This window comes from Neofelis nebulosa, chromosome X (assembly GCF_028018385.1).
Source record: "Neofelis nebulosa isolate mNeoNeb1 chromosome X, mNeoNeb1.pri, whole genome shotgun sequence".
Taxonomy (NCBI): Eukaryota; Metazoa; Chordata; class Mammalia; order Carnivora; family Felidae; genus Neofelis; species Neofelis nebulosa.
In genome coordinates, this window is record NC_080800.1 from 102,662,520 (window position 1) to 102,681,804 (window position 19,285).

At 39.6% G+C, this 19,285-nt stretch overlaps 1 protein-coding gene across 5 annotated transcripts in view; it reads right to left on the reverse strand.

The window, feature by feature from the left end:
* The window catches only part of TENM1 (teneurin transmembrane protein 1), a 789,989-nt gene that overhangs the window by 538,509 nt on the left and 232,195 nt on the right, over window positions 1-19,285 (reverse strand). The window lies entirely within an intron of this gene.

The window sequence follows — 19,285 nt, forward strand, 5'->3', positions numbered from 1 at the left end:
AACCTGCTGCTGATAAATTGAATGCATTAAGAAATTAACATACCAGTAAATGATTGATCATTACAATTATCTAAATTTGCATTTCTAGAATTCTACTGAAAGAACTCAAAATCACTCTTCTAAGATATTTTTAGCCATACTCTCCAACTGAATAAAGTATACAAGAGATGTGCTACTTGTTATTACAATTAAAAGTTTAAGCGTTTTTTAAAAATGCTCACAACTGGACTTTAAAATAAATTAATACAGTGTATTAAAGCACAAGCTTCATACAAGGTTTTACCAGCTAATTTTTTTATCTGCCCTGATGTCCAAAAGAACAATTCACCAGTATGTCATAAATCACAAACTATTCTAAGTCACCCAACTACTAGGCATCTCGAGTCAAAAATCTGGAGGAGAGAAGACAATTTAAAAAAAATCACTTGGCAGCTGCAAGCATCTCTATACAAGTAGCCCATGAAAATATTCCTGAGGAACAAATAAAAGAGAGTAATGCCACCCAAGAAATGCCATTCTTGGAGCTGAAAGCAATCACTTCTGTTTTTTTTTTTTTTTTTTTTTTTTTAATTTTTTTTCAACGTTTTTTATTTATTTTTGGGACAGAGAGAGACAGAGCATGAACGGGGGAGGGGCAGAGAGAGAGGGAGACACAGAATCGGAAACAGGCTCCAGGCTCCGAGCCATCAGCCCAGAGCCCGACGCGGGGCTCGAACTCACGGACTGCGAGATCGTGACCTGGCTGAAGTCGGACGCTCAACCGACTGCGCCACCCAGGCGCCCCAGCAATCACTTCTGTTTGATGATAATAGTAAGTATTGATAACAATAACTAATATGCATTGAGAACTAATATGCACCAGGCACTATTCTAGTGGGTTTGCATTAATTCGACAAACATTTATCAGATGCCTCATATGTTCCAGGCACTGTTCTCAGTACGGACATTCAGCAGAGAACAAAATGGACAAAACTCCCTGTTCTCATAGAATCTCATTTTCAGGGGGAAGACAGGAAATAAATGAGTAAAATAAAAAAAAAAATAGTAATACGTATAAATGAATGTACACTATAGCATAGTAACTATATATAATACATATAGTAAGTATACATAAATACATAAAGTATAAATAAAAATAAGCAAGATAGTATGTTAGATGGTGATATGTAGGATGACCACAATGTCTCTGTTGTCTCAGACAATCCTGGTTTATATCTGTGGTCCTAGTATGATTATTCCCAGTGTACCCTTTCATGCTCAAAAATGTCTCCGTTTGCACAATAAATCTTATAGCCACCTAAGTGATAAGTACTATGGAGAAAAAAAAGCAAAAAAAAAAAAGTGTGTGGGGAGGAGGATTGTAATTTTCAGTAGCTCACTGAGAAGGTGACATTTGAGTAAAGGCCTGCATCAGGTGAGAGAGAAGGACATTCCAGGCAGAGAGAATAGCAACTGCAAAGGCCCTGGGATAGAAATATGTCTTACTGAGAAACATAGAGGCCAAAATGGTTTTAGCAAGACAAATGAAGGAGTCTCAAGTAGGAGATAAGCTCACAAATATAAACGAAGACCACATTGTGTAGACTTCTATATTCTGAGTGAGATGGGGAGCCACTGTAGGTTCTGACTGGGGGGTGCACATGATCTGCTTTCGGTTTGAAAAGTATCGTTCTAGGGGCATCTGGGTGACTCAGTTGGTTAGGTGTCTGACTCTTGGCTCAGGTCTCGATCCTAGGGTCATGAATTTGAGCCCTGCATTGGGCTCCACACTGGGTATGGAGCTTCCTTTAAAAAAAAAGTATCATTCTAGATACTGTACTGAGAATAAACAGTAGAGGTGCAAGGGCAGAAGAAGGGGGATAGGTTAGAAGACTACTGCAACGATCAATATGAGAAATGATCATGGCCTGGACCAGGGTGGTAGCAGAGGAAGTAGGAAGAATTAGTGAGATTCTGAATATATTTTGAAGGTAGAGAATGACAAGCTTTGTTGATTAAATGGATGAGGTGAGGGATCACACCAAGGTTTTTGATAAGAAGACATGGAAAGAAGAGTTGCCATCATTTGAAATGGAGAAGATAAAAGGAGGAGCAAGTTTTGGAGGGGGGAATTACGAGTCTGGTTTTGAGAATTTTCTCAATCATGTTTCCTAAAAAGCAGAACCTGAAACAAGGGACTGTGTACAGAGAGGGAATTTTGGGAAGTGACTAGGAAAAGTGAAATAGAGAAGTAAGGGAAGTCAATCCAAGGGTGAGTTTTGGAGCTGGTCACAGCTATGGGCAACTGAAGCTCAATCTTTTTCTTTTTTTAATGTTTTTATTTATTTTTGAGGGGCAGAGACAGAGCACAAGTGGAGGAGGGGCGGAGAGAGAGGGAGACACAGAATCCGAAGCAGGCTCCAGGCTCAGAGCTGTCAGCACAGAGCCCGATGCGGGGCTCGAACCTGTGAACCACGAGATCATGACCTGCACCGAAGTTGGATGCTTAACCGACTGAGCCACCCAGCCTCCCCTGCTTTTTTTTTTTTTCAATATATGAAGTTTATTGTCAAATTGGTTTCCATACAACACCCAGTGCTCATCCCAAAAGTCCCCTGCTTTTTTAAATGTTTTTATTTAACTGAAGCTCAATCTTACCAGGGACCCTCTGAGGAACTTGTAAAATGCCTGGAAGATTGCTTGAACTCAGAAGTGGGAGGCATTCATGATTGGCTTTCTCTTATAGGTCAGGGGTTGTCCAGGGTGTATTAACCCTCTCACACTTCCAGGTTTGTACCTGCTTCAGAATGGTTGAGTGGGCCGCTACAGACATTCCACACAAAAGTGACAGGAAAAGAAGGAAATGAGAGCTATCTAGTACAGCTGAGAAGAGGTAGTGGATACGTGCACCCAGCTGGTGTGCACACAGCTGGTAGCTGCAGCAGCAGCTGGAATAAAAAGGTGGGATGAGAGAATGCGAGGTGGAGAGCAAGAGGTGTTTGGTACAGACGTGTGAAATTTGAGACACTTATAAGCCATCCAAATGGAGATGGAAATTAGCTGGATATATGAATCTGAGTTTTAGGGGAGACGTCTAAACTGGAGTTGAGTTTTTTTGGCATCTAAATGGTGTTAACAACAGAAGACAAGATGATATGACCAAGCCAGGAAGTGTGTCAAAGAGAAGAGAAGAGGTTCTTGGGATCTCCAATGTTTCATGGTTGGGAAAGTGAGGAGAATCATAGGATGACTAGGAAGGAATGGTCCAGGGCACAGGAGGAGACTGAGAAGAGTATGATATCCTTCACAATGAAGTGAAGAAGAAGGAGTGATCAATGATGTCCAATGCCGCTGAAAAGTCAAGATGAGAACTAAGAACTGACCGCTGAATTTTGCAACATGGAGCCCTTGATGATCTTGACAAGGGAATTTGCTGAGAATGTCAAGGAATCTAAGGCTTAGACATGAGAAAAACTGTTAGTTTCAATGTTGGATTTCCTGTAGATATTAGCAGATAATGAAATGAAGAAGACCATGATGCGATAGTCACACACTGGAAAATGCCCGTCAGTAAACCGACAGAAGTTTGATAGTCCATTTTAATTAAGTAGAAGGAAAGAGAAAACAAAAGTCAGATGGTATGAATTTCAGAACAAGAAAAGCTGTTACACTGAAGGCCTTGGAATAAACTGGTTATCAAGGAGTAAATCACCTCTGGTTCAGTTAATGCAGGTAGTTAGTGCATAATGTCAGAAAGAATAAGGTCAAGATTTTGATCTTCATCCTAGATAGCTATCCTAATCAAAAAAACAAAAATACAAACAAAAACAAAAAAAAACATGCTGTCCCATGTCCAAGGCATGCACTTTAGATTTGCACAGTCATCTCGCAAATGTTATTGGCTTGATGCCTGATGCTAATCACAGTGGATTCCTGACATTAAAGTGCAGAAAGCTCAGGGTATTTCCCTATATCTAGGAAAACCATACAGACATTTCTATGGTAGGTAAGGAGCATCATCTTCCATTATAGACACATTTGAACATCAACTATTATACCTGACGAATGACATTTTATATATACGGTATATCGATCAAGAGCAATACCTTTAGTGTCTAGCACACATATGTTCAAGTCTCAACTGGGCCACTTACTAGACGTGTCATCTTGGAAAAGTTAAACCTTTTTCTGTAAGTCTCAATTTTATCACCTGTAAACTGGGGATTATAAATGTATCTAGGGGCGCCTGGGTGGCGCAGTCGGTTAAGCGTCCGACTTCAGCCAGGTCACGATCTCGCGGTCCGTGAGTTCGAGCCCCGCGTCAGGCTCTGGGCTGATGGCTCGGAGCCTGGAGCCTGTTTCCGATTCTGTGTCTCCCTCTCTCTCTGCCCCTCCCCCGTTCATGCTCTGTCTCTCTCTGTCCCAAAAATAAATAAAAATAAAAAAATAAAAAAAATAAAAAATAAATGTATCTAAATGTCATAGGTTGTTTTAAAGGTTAGATGAGATCATGCTTAGCACAGTGTCTGACACCTAATAAATATTAGCTCTTATTATTCTTGCAAATGGGAAAGCGTGAGGATTTTTTTTTTTTTTTGCTGAAATATAATTGTTTACAAGGTCCCACCCTGCTGTCCTTGTTAGTCTAGAAGCATTTTTCTACAACAGCTTTCTACTTTATTTTAAACTTAGGAACTCACCAGAGACTGATTTTTGTTTTGTTTCAGCTGTTCAGGAGTCACCTATGAAGTTAAGCCTCTTATGTGGATTAAGTCAATGGCAATATTGATTTGGGCTCTTTATGAGCTACCAGTTCTAGTTATCATAACCTTTCAAGGAAGAAAAAAAAAAATCCCTACAAGATTAGAAACTCTCCCATTCTCACTCAGAGTAGACTAAATTGCAAAATAATCCTGTGGATGCTTAGTTAGGAAGGCCATCAGGATAATAAAACTAAAGAGCAATGTTTCCATTTATTCAAACTACAACATCAGTCACATGGATCTCCTCTAGTCTACCAATGAAGGAAAGTGAACAGATGAATTTGTTCAATTTTTTTAACAGTTCTTAAGCATTCACAACATAACAGATGCATTGGCACGTACAGAATTTTGAATAAAAATGGGTATGCATGACAGTAAGTGAAATGAGATTGGATCATAAGACTTATCAAATGGGTTTGTCAATAGAAGGTGATGAAGAATTCGACAGCATAAGACTCATTTGCTGTTGAAGGGTCACTAAAACCCCATCCTCAAGGTCAATGCCATCAGCAAGTAGTAGAGGGAGCACATGTTCTAATGCTAACCTACTTTGGGTAGAGTCTTCAGAGAACTACATTGTAACAAAAGCCACTCTGCTTTTGGCAGGTTAGGGCAGATTAAGATTCTTCTAATCCAATTGGTTAATGTGCATGACAACATTACTGAAAAAAATGGATGTCAGGAATTTGATTTTCAAGATTTAAAATTTTTATTATCTGACATTAATCATATCATTTTTAGCAGAGACATTCTGGAGAAGAATTAAACTGAAAACCATTCTTTGGTGCTTCACACCAGTTTAACTGAAGGTCTTACAACTACAGGCACTATGGCAGGGTAAAAAGTTTGTTAATAAGCCTGTTTCCACTATTGCTCCTCTACAAAGTTGCTACAGAGCAGGTACACGGGAACTCAGAATCTTCAATGAAATCAGACTAGCTAGTGTGGACATAGCATGCTCCCTTATTCCCATGCACAAAATTTCACTTCATTCATTTTCATGTTATTTCCAGTGACACAATTTCCTAGATCCTAAGAATGGGCAAGAAATCACTCTCTGAAAATAGCTGTAAATGGCATTCTGTGAGTTGAAGGCACTATGAAAGGATGTGACAATTGGGAATAATATTTGTGTCCTGGCAGTTTTCAGAATGATTTATGTCTACAATCTTGGTTGATCCTCTGTACCATGGTAAGGCAAAATTAGCTTCACTTTACATAAGAGGAAACAAAACCTGGTAAAAGTTATCTTATTAAAAGAAAAAAATATGGTGCTAGCACTTACTATGTGGCAGAACTTGTAAGAGCAAAAAAGACAGTCCCTGCCCTAAAGAAATTTACAGTTTAGAGGCACCTGTGTGGCTCAGTAGGTTAAGCATCCGACTCTTGATTTTGGCTCAGGTCATGATCTCATGGTTCAGGAGTTTGAGCCCCGCATCGGGCTCCACGCTGAAGGTGCGGAGCCTGCTTGGGATTCTCTCTCACTCCTCTCTCTCTGTCCCTCCCCCACTCGTGTGCTGTCTCTCTCTCTCTATCTCTCTCAAAATAAATTAATAAACTTAAAAGAAAGAAATTTACAGTTTAGTTGGAGAAACAAACAAGGAAACAACTGACTGTTGTCAATCACAATTAAGGGCGATTGGTGCTATGGTAGGAGTATGTGCAGACTGCTGGAGGGGCATATAGGATGGGCATCTAGTCAAGCACGATTGCACAGAATCACGTTAGGCTCTCTAGAGCAGGCAGTGTGTAGATGGAAGCTGAAAGGCTGAGAAGGATTTAGCGAGCTGAAGAGAAGGGAAAAGCAGGTTTGTCACAATGCTTTGGCTACAAATGAAAGCTGGTACAAAGGAACCCACGGTTATACCAACATTTGGAATCAACCGGTAGAAGTTTATCAGGTCCAAAAACATGAAATAGAAATGAAGGACCATACCTTGTAAGATTAGTAAAGTCACATGGCTGGATGGCATACACCATAAAGGAGGCTTTTTGTTTTATTGACGTTTGTTAGGATTTAACATAAGGGTAAGGAGTTTTTAGTGATGCAATGGGGACTGAGGTCTGTGGTGTGTGGGAGAGCCAAGAGTAGCTCCAAGAGAGTGGCTGACAGAAACAGTGGCCTCAGCGGAGAGTCATGTTTGAGGCAGGACTGAAGGTGTGAGGAACCAGTTGAGAGGGCTGCTGGGGAAGGGGTGCCCAAGAGTTCATTCATGCCATTCATTCTTTCTTCCAGAAGATATTTACTAAGCACTTACTGTGTGACAACACTGCTGGGCTATTAAGTAAAAGAGCAAATTGAACTCCAATTGCTGTTAGAGTAGTATTCCTTCTATTATAACACCTTGAATAATTCATCAACAAATACAAAGATACTCAACATTTTTTCTGAGAGAGAGAAAGAGAAAGTGAGTGTGAGTGAGCAGGTGCGCATGTGCATGGGAGGGGCACAGAGAGAGACAGAGAGAGAATCTTAAGCAGACCACGCCCAGTGCAGAGCCAGACTCTGGACTCAATCTCACAACAGTGAGATCATGACCTGAGATGAAATCAGAAGTCAGATGCTTAACGAACTGAGCTACCCAAGCAGGCGCCCCAAAGATACTCAACTTTTTTTTAAAGGTTTATTTTTGAGAGAGAGAAAGAGAGAGAGAGAGAGAGCACATGGGCAGGGGAGGGGCAGAGAGAGACACAGAATCTGAAGGAGGCTCCTAGCTCTGAACTGTCAGCACAGAGCCCAATGTGGGGCTCGAACTCACAAGCCATGAGGTCATGACCTGAGCCGAAGTCAAATGCTTAATGGACTGAGCCATCCAAGTGCCTCACTCAACTTTTTAATTCAATATAAATATTTGTTAAATGTGTGGCCCACTATGTGCAAAATACTGCACTATGTGAATGTGCCCAGTTATTGGCTAATGGTGTCTGGTTATACTCATGATCTCCAAAGACAGGACAAGGGGAAAGGGGCTTAAAGTGCTACCTATGGAATTCTGGTAAAATACACTTAGCAGTAAACACTGTCAAACATCAGAAAAGGGTAGACATTTCTTGATGCCTTCAAATTCAGTGATTCATAATACTTATTGGATGCTTCCTCTGGAAAACATTGATTATGGAGTTGAACTCTGGTAAAATTTACAAGTATATAGAAGGAAAAATTAGCATAGCTGCTAATGTAGTGAGGGAAAAACCAACACACCATACTCTCACCCAAGCTTGGTGACAGGTCTGGAATAGAGTCAGATTTGATGTAATAATTTGTAGAGGGGTAGGTTTAGTGTGGTCCGGCCTAGAGGCATGTTCTCTGAAGGTCCTTGGCAGCCTTGTGATTCAATTTTAAGTGCTTTGAACTTTGGTTTCAAACCTTAGTAATAAACACTGCTTAATTGTGTTCCTTTACAGCTTGTATTTTTTTAAGCATTATTTTAGTAAAAGTTCAAGTGTTTTATGAAAAGAATGATTTATGAGAGTCGGTTTAGTTTGTTGAAAAGGTAACTTTCTGATGGCACTCCTTGCTGAATCTGGACATCACGTAAGATTACAAATCCCAGGAGGACAGCTCTTCGTAATGTTCTTATGAAGGCAGAATTCTAATGACATAGACTCCAAACTTTATATTAAAATGTAAATTTCAATCCCATGATACACAGATACACGCCAGTAAGAGTTGCAAATATACCTTTTTTGCAAATATACATTTTAGATCATCTTGTTACTGCAATATAACCACAATTAACAAAAATCTAAATAGTAGGGAGCCTCATTTAATTAAAGTATGTTCCTTTCCACTCACCACTGGCAGTTGGCACTAATAAGAATGAGACAAATATCAATGATACAAAACCATCCCCAAGCTTTCGGCCTCTCTATTTCTACATTGAGGCCCCTACTCAATGGCCGCTACATCGATAGTGGAATTAAAGCGGAAGTACCTGAAGAATAATACCCTCTTGCATGCATACATAGGAAGTTTTAAACCAATTCCGCAAACAAAGGCGTGGAAAAAAAGGGGGACTCACACACTTTAGAAAGCTTTTCATCAATGAATTTTGGGCTAACTGTTGTTAGCTGCAGAAGGTTTGGAACTTACACTTCAATTTCATAACCATTTTATCTAAGCTTGTTTCTTATGATATGGCAAGGGCTACAAACAGTTCAGGCAAAACCTCATACACTAAAACTCTCAAATACTTTTCCCTGAAAAGTAAACAAGCTATACACCAATCAAGGCAGCCAATATTCAAAGTTGGGCCTCTTACAAACTTAGCTTACCAGAAGAGAATGTCAAGCGCTATACATTTAATAAACTCATTTGTTGGGGCGCCTGGGTGGCTCAGTCCGTTAAGCATCTGACTTCAGCTCAGGTCACGATCTCACAGTTTGTGAGTTCGAGCCCCACATTGGGCTCTGTGCTGTCAGTGCAGAGCCTGCTTCACATCCTCTGTCCCCTCCCCTGCTCGCTCTCTCTCTCTCTCTCAAAAATAAATAAACACTAAAAAAATAAAATAAATCCATTTGTTTAAAAAATATTCATTGAGCACCTATTATTTGCTAAATACTGTTCCAGGCTCCGAAGTTAATTCCAAAAGCATGGTGGCAGAAAGAAGGCACAGCCAGACTGACCATATTTTTAAGTCAGGTTGATTAGATAAGTTCCATGGTCCATAGACCAGATACACTGGCCCTGCCAATCATCGTGCAGACTGGAAAGAACATGCTGACCAATGGCCCTGGCCGTGTGTTACAGTTAGGATGCTTCAGAAATCAGCTTGATTGCTATCTATGCAAGAGGTAGTCTGAGGGAAACAACTGAGAGACACGTAGCTTGCCAGCCACTAACACGTGCTGAGCATACATGGGGCTTCGAGCGTTTGGGGTGAGAAGCTACAGGAGGAGCAGGAGGCATAAGTGTCCGTGTATGAATTTCAGATGCTGCTCCATATACACAAGTATGTCTTGCTTAAGAAAATGCAATTAACACAAAAAACAGAGCAGTTCCATTAAAAACTGATCCACCTCTTTGTTTCTTTAAATTATATGTAATTATTTATGTACGTTATATATGTAAATATAAAATGATAAAATATAAGTTATATATTATATACAAAGGATGGTGATCACAAAGTATATGACATAAATATGTATATGTATTAGACATATGATAAAATTCTGCACTTCTTGTGATTCTCATTTTTCAAAACCACAGATTACTTTTTTTTTCAATTAGTGAAGGTGATTTCTGGACCATATTTATTGATGAATTTAAGACCCATTAGCATTTAGCCAGGTTGTATGTCAATGTGGTAATTTCTTTAAAAGTGTTCTCGAAACTCTGGACTTGAACCATTAATGAGGAGACATAATTGGACTTTACTAGTAAAGCCTTGTAAATGTCTCAGCTGAAGCTAGAGAAATGAATCTGAACTCAAACCTTTACATTCTATGAAAGGCTTGGGCGTGTCCTTATTAATTTTTTCTTGCCTTTGAGCTCATTCCTAACTGCTTTCTTACATGACATAAAAGACACAAAGGGTCATTTGCTCAAACAGTTAAAGACTCAAGAGTCATAAAATTAACTACTTCATGCGTTCCAGGAATGACTGGCACCAAAATAGCACTGCATATGGTTCGGTTTATACTGACAGGACAGCAGAATCCTCAGCTTTTCACATAAAGGCTCCAAATGAGAATATTTCCAAGGTTTCAGGGGATTCAAGATTTATCTTCTGTCACCTCTAGACCCTTTCGGAATTATAATGAGAAAGAAAAGTGCTGAAAATAAATAGAACTTATTTGTATATGGAGCTAGTTCTGCATCACAGATGACCAAAAAACCAGAATAACAGTTTTCTGACAGGACGATTTCCTGACAGGACATGCTGGCATACCTCGGCCTCATGCCTTTGCAGATATTTAAAACTGCTTTTGACTGTTCACATGAATAAAAAGCTACATCTTGAAATGCCAATTCTGAATCTTGCTCAAATCTCTGGAATAAAGGAGAATCAGCATGTAACACGAACACAGTCTCAGTCAACTCAATGAACTGAAACCCTTCGAGATGCCTCAGTTTCCCTGTTATCTACTGAACCAAACCCACGCCCCATCACTTCACTTTTTAGGTTTAGCAACTGCCGCCTTCTGTACTTCACCAACCTCCCCTTTTCCTCAGTCTTCAATAGGCTCTAGGCTTCAGCCACCTCACCTCTTGTGTCTGTCATTCAAATTATCTGACTAACCCTTGTCTGGCCTTTGTGTTAACCACATAATAAATGGGCCAGCAAGAGTTTAAAGGAAAAGAACAAAGCTACCCCCACCGCCCCAGTGGCCACAATCCCAGGGCTATACATCCCCTTTGATCCGGCCCCTTAGCCAAAGCAATTCACACAGAGGAACCAAATTATGTACCTGAAAGAGGACAGTTGCTTTGTGTCCCAGGGCATAATCATCTCTGTGACACCTCTCCAGGGAGCCAGTCCTTTGCTTCTGAAATTATGTAGATCCCAAAGGAAAGTACACAATTCCACAGAGTAAAGCGTTGTTTAAGAAGAGAACACCAGAATCATTCTCCATACTGGAGTGTAGGTTTTAATATAGATGTAAGAAAAAGCACTGGAGGGTTAAACAGAGTATTAACCAAACTGGGCTCAGGGACAGACAGCAGAAATGGAATGAATGTGCAGAGGCAACAGATATTTTCAGACTGAGAGCAAAAGGCCACGTCGTCTCAGAAGCAGCAAGGCAAAAGAATTGAGAACCTGACCTGCCTATTCCCAGATAAAGAATGTTCATCAGCAAGAGAGAGATGGTCAAAGGTAAAACCGCACTTGTGTAATATATGTGCTAAATACTATGTGCTAGGAAATAGTAGTAACTGTGTACTATTTCATAAAATTAGTTTAAAAATCTATATAGAGTATTCTTTCCATCAAATTTAGCCCTACTGGGTGAACACTACCATTTGATAATGAACTGGTACTTAGGAAGTGGCAAATTGTAATTAACTACGGCTACCTATACTCAGAGCTAACTGATACAGAGGAAAAGGAGAGCTTTACAGAAATGATGACGTTCAGAAGGGTCCTAGCAGGTGCAACCTCTACACTCAGCACTGTAAACATGCTTCCTCCGTTTTTCTACCTATGAGGCTCCCTTCTCCAAAATCGTGTTTCTAACTTACCTGTACAATATATATATATTTGTGCACATCAGCATAATTTAAAAGTATCATTTGTGTGCAGGGGTGTGTTGTATAAATATCAATATAAGGAAAGATTGCCTCCCCTGTTAGAAACAAAAGCCAGACCATCTGTGGATTTAGCACTGGGTAGAAACCTTCCTAGTTAATGATGACAGTAGTAAATCAAGGTGACATGATGCCAAGGGAAGGTGAAATTCAGGGGCTGAGTTTACTACTTGGCTGGCTCGCACCCCCAACAGCTTCTCCTTGTAGCTTCTTTTAGTGCTAAATCTTGGAAGATTTAAGTTGCATTAACTAAGTGGAGATGAAATTCCCTTAGCAGAGAATCTTCACCAGTGATCTATGGATGCAGAAGGACTTCAAGGGCTTTCTGAGCCCCTTGAAATGTATGGCAGATATTGTATATATGTGCATTTTTTTCTGAACAGAAGATTCAGAGCTTTGATCAGATTCTTAAAGCATTTAGTAGTGTCTCCTCCTGTACTCCTTGCTGTGAAAATCCATTACTCTGAGCACTGGGAGACACTAAAGGATATTCAGAAGAATGGTATGATCTGATTTGTGTTTTAGAAAGATCACTGGTGGGGCGCCTGGGTGGCTCCGTCGGTTAAGCGTCCGACTTCCGCTCAGGTCATGATCTCACGGTCTGTGAGTTCGAGCCCCACATCGGCTCTGTGCTGAGAGCTCAGAGCCTGGAGCCTGCTTCGGATTCTGTGTCTCCCTCTCTCTCGGACCCTCCCCCATTCATGCTCTGTCTCTGTCTCAAAAATATATAAACGTTAACAAAAATTTTAAAAAGAAAGATCGCTGGTGGCAATATAGAGGATAGTCTGGCATTCCCTTTTCATTAGAAGAAGAAATTTTAATGCATCAAGTATATGTCCTATCTCCCTTAAATCTGTCACAGAGTGGCACCCCCAAAATATAGAATTTCCAACTTTAGTTTGGCACTCAGTACTGTTTGGAAACCATTTTTCTAAACAAGAATGAATATTCATAGCACAGGGTGGGCATCATCGACTAGAGCCACAGCTAACAGTGCAGGGGAAAGAACATAGGCTTTAGTCTGAAAATCATGGATTTGTGTCTTCGATCTATTTAACTCAAGCTGTGTAACTATAAATTAAGGGTCATGATGATTATCTCTACATCAAAGAGTTATGATAAGGACTGAATAAAAACTATATATGGGCCCACTCAGCAGTACTTGACACACAGTGGTCAATAATATTTATTGTCGTTAATATCCTCACGTTTCTACTCTCACCCCTACCTTCCCTGAGCTCCAGATATATATGTATGCCTCCATATCCGTCAAAAACCTCTCATTACTCGTCTGAAACTCCTGACTCGATCCACACTTTTAGCAGATAACCTTGTCTCCATCCAAGAAAATTGAGATCATTAAGACATGAACTTCAACTCTTGCCACTCCATTTCAGAACTTACTTCCTGTCTCAGAGGAGGCACTGAACCCTTTCAAAACCTTTCCCTCCACCTGAGATCCTAAAACATTCTCCAACAGAGCCTTATTCCAATTACTACATTCAATTGCATTCACTCCTCAAATCCTTATGATTTGGGATCTTTCTCCAAATTACTGAAATTGTTTACTCTAAGGAAGTAAATCCCTGGCTTGGATGCACATTGGAAGCTCCCGAGAAATTTTTGTAAATGTCTGGGTCTCATCTGTGGAAATTCTGGTTTAATTGGTCTAAGGAACAATCTTAGCACTGGGATTTGTAAAACTCCCCAGGTAATTTTTATGCCAGTCAAGGTGGAAAATCGCTGGTCTAAAGTCAGCAATGACCTTCTAAACTGCCTGTTTTACTGCCTTTTGTCAATTTTCATTCTACTTGTTGATTTTGAAGTGTTTGACAATATTTGTCACGTCTTCTGCTGGAAAGTCCCCTCCCTTGGCTTGTTTGATATCCCCTCCTTCTTTTAAACACAATTGTCTTTCAGGGTATCATATCTGGCTCTCTTTATTTCTAATTGTACGTATTCTCACTGGCTTCTCTTCTACTCCCACTGCTTCAGGAACCATCTATTTATATATGACTCCAAACACACCAACCCCCCCCCCCCGCCGCCACACACACACACAGAGTGACATCATTTCCTCAAACTCCAGATCTGAATTTTGATCTGTCTATCTCTGCATAGTAATTACGACAGTGGGCTCTAACATTAGACTGTCGGGGTTCCAAACCCATTCCTATTACTTACTACCTCTGCAATATTAGGCAAGTTACTTAGCATCTCTGTGCCTTGCTTTACTCATCTGCAAACAGGGATAATAATGATCCCAACCTCATAGCATTATTAGAACGACTGAGAAACGTAATCCATCTAAAGTTCCTTACTCAGTGCCTGGTACTTAATAAATGTTAGATTTTTCTCTTATGGACATTGTCACCATTCCCCAAGCTAAGTATGTGGTTCTAGCTTCTAGACTCCCATAGTACTTTACATATATCACTATTATAACATCAATCACATTGTATTTGTGTTCCCAATGTACTATGAATTCTTTGAGGGCAAAAACTGCTTCTTATTCATCTATATTATCTTCAGAGTTTAACACAAAACTTGGCACAGATAAGCAGGCCACAGATAGGAAGTAAGTTTCATCTCAATGTTTCATCTCATATAGGCTCACCTCAATTGCAGTTAACGACTGATGGACAATGCTTGCATGGAATGTTCTGTTAATGGGAGTGTGAGGTTGCAGTTGGGTTCAACAAGAAAGAACGCCATGACTTGATCAGGGATGTCTGCCATGGGGCAGGTTACAGGGAGTATGGTTAGAGGATATCATGGACATCCTACCAGTTTTAGATAGTATAGAAATGAATGTTTATTGAATAACTTTTCATGAACCAAGGGTACTGACTAAAAGATATTAACCAATTGGAGTTACTGCAAAATAACTTAGCTTTCTCTTATAGTCTAAGCACTTTCTGGGCACCCATTATATATAGAAACTTGTGACCACGAGAAGCACAACATGCTCACAGCACTAAATTCATTACAGGTGATCAAATGCTATTAAAATTTTCATTTTATAGGCCTTGCTACATTATATTATATCTGCCATCTGTGATCTTTACCAAGTAAATACAGATCCTGAGATTAAAAGTTCTTTTGAGATTTTCATAGGAACTGTTATCCCAAATTTTCAGATATTAAGCAAACAATAGTCTATATTACTGCTAAGTGTTTGAAATAAGAATTGAGAAATGCACTTCTCAAATATGGGCTTCTATCTACTCCTTGAATCCACAGGGGGCGATGGTGCTTGCACAGCTTCTGCGGGACGAAGTGGCATATTAGCTGAGGGTGGGCGGGGGGGGGGGGGGGGGGCGGCAAATAAGAGTCACTTGTGTCTATTTACTTCAAGATGAACTTCATCCATCTAACAAAGTACCTGGAACATAGCTGACACTGAATGAATGTTTGATGTATAAATGAGTAAATGAAAAAAGCGGATTGATGGACAGATAGAAGGATGGGTGGATGGATGGATGCATGGATGACATAAGCTTTGCTTCCCTGTAATCTCAGTAAATACAAATCAGCAGTTTAAAAATTTTTCCACCAGATGGCGATAATGTGAGATTTAAGCTTAGGTTGTAATACAGAAAGAAGAAAACAACCAACCAACCAAACAAAAAAACCACATTAGGAGAAAGAGAAGCCACAAAAGAGCAGGTTAAGGAAGGAGAAATAAAATGTTTGTGCAGGCTGTAGTATCTCAAGAGTCTGTGATCTTGTGGGATTTGTAATAGGTCCTCACCATACCTCCGTTTCGTGCATGGGTGACTTCATATTCAGAATTACTTAGCAGTAAAATGGCTATATTCAAAACTAATCTTATCTATTATAAAAATTATAGGGAAATTCTCATAACTAAAATTATTATCCTATGTTTATACACTCATATATTTATATTTTCATTACTCTTATACTAATTTTTTAGTTAATTGATGTCTCCCTTGGAAGGGAGGCTACTTAGGAGAAACTGTTAGCCTCTATGCCTCCAGGAAATCTACTCCTGCTATTAGACTTGCCAAAAATCATATAAAATAAGTTTGCCTAAGGCTTATTCATCCCGTTAGTAAAGAATTGTAAATAATATTAGATTAGTGTCCACCCCTTAATTTGAAAGCTTTTGGAAGATACGAAAATCAGTTTTAGAATCCCATTCTCTGTATGTACCTGGGGGAGAGGATGCTGCTTTCTTGTCAAATAAAAATAAGAATATGAAGATACTTTCAGATGGACTCAAGTATTTCCTTGGGGAATAGTAATATTTCCCCCAAACAAGCCCTGAATTGGGTGGCACAATAACTTCCCTAAAAAGTGAAACAACAAACAGACTCAGGAATGTTTCATTACAAATTACATAGCACATCATATGTCCTTTTCTAAAGATAATCAGAATGGAGAGGCTTTTTAAACCTCTTGTAAACCCTTGGTCACCGAAACAAAAAGAGGCTGGCAAGGTGGCTGGGGAAGGAAATGAAGGGAAATTAACATTTATTGAGCTCCTAAACATTTTCACACTTATGATCCCAGTTAATCCGTATCACCACACCTCATGAGGTAGGTATGGGAGAATGTAACATAGTGAGTGATGGGAACTTTACAGCCAAAGACATGTTTTCCAGTCCCAACTCTCACCACTTCTTAGCTACAGAAACTGACCAGTTATTTTTTCTCTAAGCCTCAGTTACCTTCTCTGTAAAGTGGAAATAACATTTCATACTTCAAATGAGGAGCAAATGTAAAGCACCTAAAGAGTCCTGGAACAGAGTAGGTACTATTAAAGGTTTATCATTATTATTATTATTATTATTATTATTACTTTTATTTTAATCACTGTGATTACTGTGGTGTTGATGATGATGATGAACTCAATTTTGCAGATGAGAAACAGGTTCAGAGAGCTGAAGTAACTTGCATAACGCTACACAGCTAGTAAACCTGAAAAGCATCTAGGAGAGTGTGTGCCACAGTAGCAGGTGCCCAATTGTATTTGCTTTCTTCCTTCTTGATTTAAAACTCAACACTTTTCGAGGGCACCTGGGTGGCTCAGTTAGGTAAGCATCTGAATTTGGCTTGGGTCATGATCTCAAGGCTTATGGGTTCGAGCCCTGCCTTGGACTCTCTGCTCTCAGCACCGAGCCCACTTTGGATCCTCTGTCTCCCTCCCTCTCTGCCCCTACCCCGCTTGCTCGCTCTCTCTCACTCTCTCTCTCAAAAATAAACATTTTTACAAAACTCAACACTTTTTTGAGAATTTTGTTCCTTAAAAATAACGAGTCAGGCTCGACTCAGCTAGGTTAATGCAAAATGCTACTACCAGTCACATAAATTCATGAAAATTAACATTTTCTTTTACTCATCTACCAATGCAATACATGGAATAAGACAACAAAGTAGATACCAGAACTCACAAAAAAGATAACAACTGGGTCCACAGTTTTGCCTAATGTGGAGTAGTTCATTTCTCCCCCAAAGAGGTATGTATTTTCTTCCCTCCCAGGTGTCTCCATAGTGGGTCAGTGGCAGATAAGATCCCAAGTTTCCAGACCTTCACCTCCTGGAGCTTTATATTTGAGTTTATAGAAGTCAGCACACCAAAGGACAGTGCTAGCTAAAAATGTAAATAGGTTGACAATGTGTTTATGTAAGTTCACAGATGATAGATTCTGGTTTTCGTCCTTGGCCTTTCTCTAGTCTCACTCTACATGTTCTCCCTGGGTAATATCATCCATCCACAGGCATCTCCTACTGTAAGATACCAATGGATGCAAATATACTTCTATCAACAGTCCAGATCTTTCCTGAACTCTAGACATGCAGTTCCAACTGCCTGATAAGAAAATCCACCTGGATGCCACCCAAGCATCTTAAACTTAACATGTCTCAAAAGAAACTCATTCTCTTCCCTTCCAAACTCACCCCTCCTCCTGTTTTCCTTCTCTTGGTAAATGGATCATCATCCTCCCAGTTTCCCAAACTAGAAATCCAGGCATCCTTGACTCTTATCTCTTTCCACCTCAGCAAGTAATCACTTACCAACTCCTATCAGTTCCTCCACACTGATATCTCTGGACTCTGTTTCTTTACCTCTTCCGATACAGCCAAAGTTTATACCTTCATTGCCATTCTTAGCCTGCCATTCAGTAGCTTTATAGATTGTCTGCCTGCATCCAATTTTTCCCAACTGCAATCAATCTCCTACACTGCTGCTTACACATCTACAATTCTCCTCTACACTTCCCATCCTAGAAATTATATTCCTCATGAAATTCTCCATCCCTTAAAAGCTGTGGTTTTTTATTCATGAGGGAAAAAAAAGGAACTCCAAAATTGGGCATGCAATACTTTTTGTGATCTGGCTCCAATGTACCTTACTCTTAGCCATACTGAAGTTTTCACCATCCCAGGCCTTTTCACAGCTTTATGCTTTTGCACCTGCTAATCTACCCCTTGGAATGCCCTTTTCCAAGTCAGAATTTGTTCAAATTTTAAGACCTAGATCGAATATCACCTTTCTATGGACCCCGATACCCTGTGTATTTCCATACCACTTTATCTGTAAAAGTACTTATTGCATTTAATTGCAATGATCCGTTTGATATCTCTCTTCCCTACCACATTATGCATTTTCTACAAGCAGAAACCATCGTGGTTGACTCCATCCCTAGCACTGTCTCAAGGCCTGACACGTAGCAAGTGCTAAGTACAAGCTTATTGAGTACAGGTTATTGAAAAAAGTTAGGATGGCATCATAGAAGACCAATTTCCATATTCCCCAAATTCATTTTGATCACAAAGCACAGAGACAAAATCTGAGGCTGGCTAGGCTCTTTATACTGACTCAGTACAACACTGCTCATATTTTTAGAACAAACTGTCACTGGAAGTGCATTCTTATTTCAACTCACAACATGTTAGTCAAGCACTCCACACTTCAATGCCACAGCCCACAACTCACAATTTTAAGTTCATATTCTATAAACACAACCTTAAAGAAAAAAAATTTAATGGGAACTACACGTTTCTTAAAGCATGAAAGACCCAAAAAACGTTAGGCAGAAAAGTAAAATTGTTTTATAACAAATTTACAGTCGTCATTAGCAGACCAAATAGGAAAGATTAAAATGAATTATTTGAAAAGACAGATACAAAAGTTTTACCAGTTATGGTAACAGCTAAAAAATGTGTAATATAGTTAATACCATAAACATTTAAGGCATGTTTAAATGCTAGTATGAATATATAAAATCTTTGGTTCAGTTTAAAATTTCTGTAATGTAAGATTCTA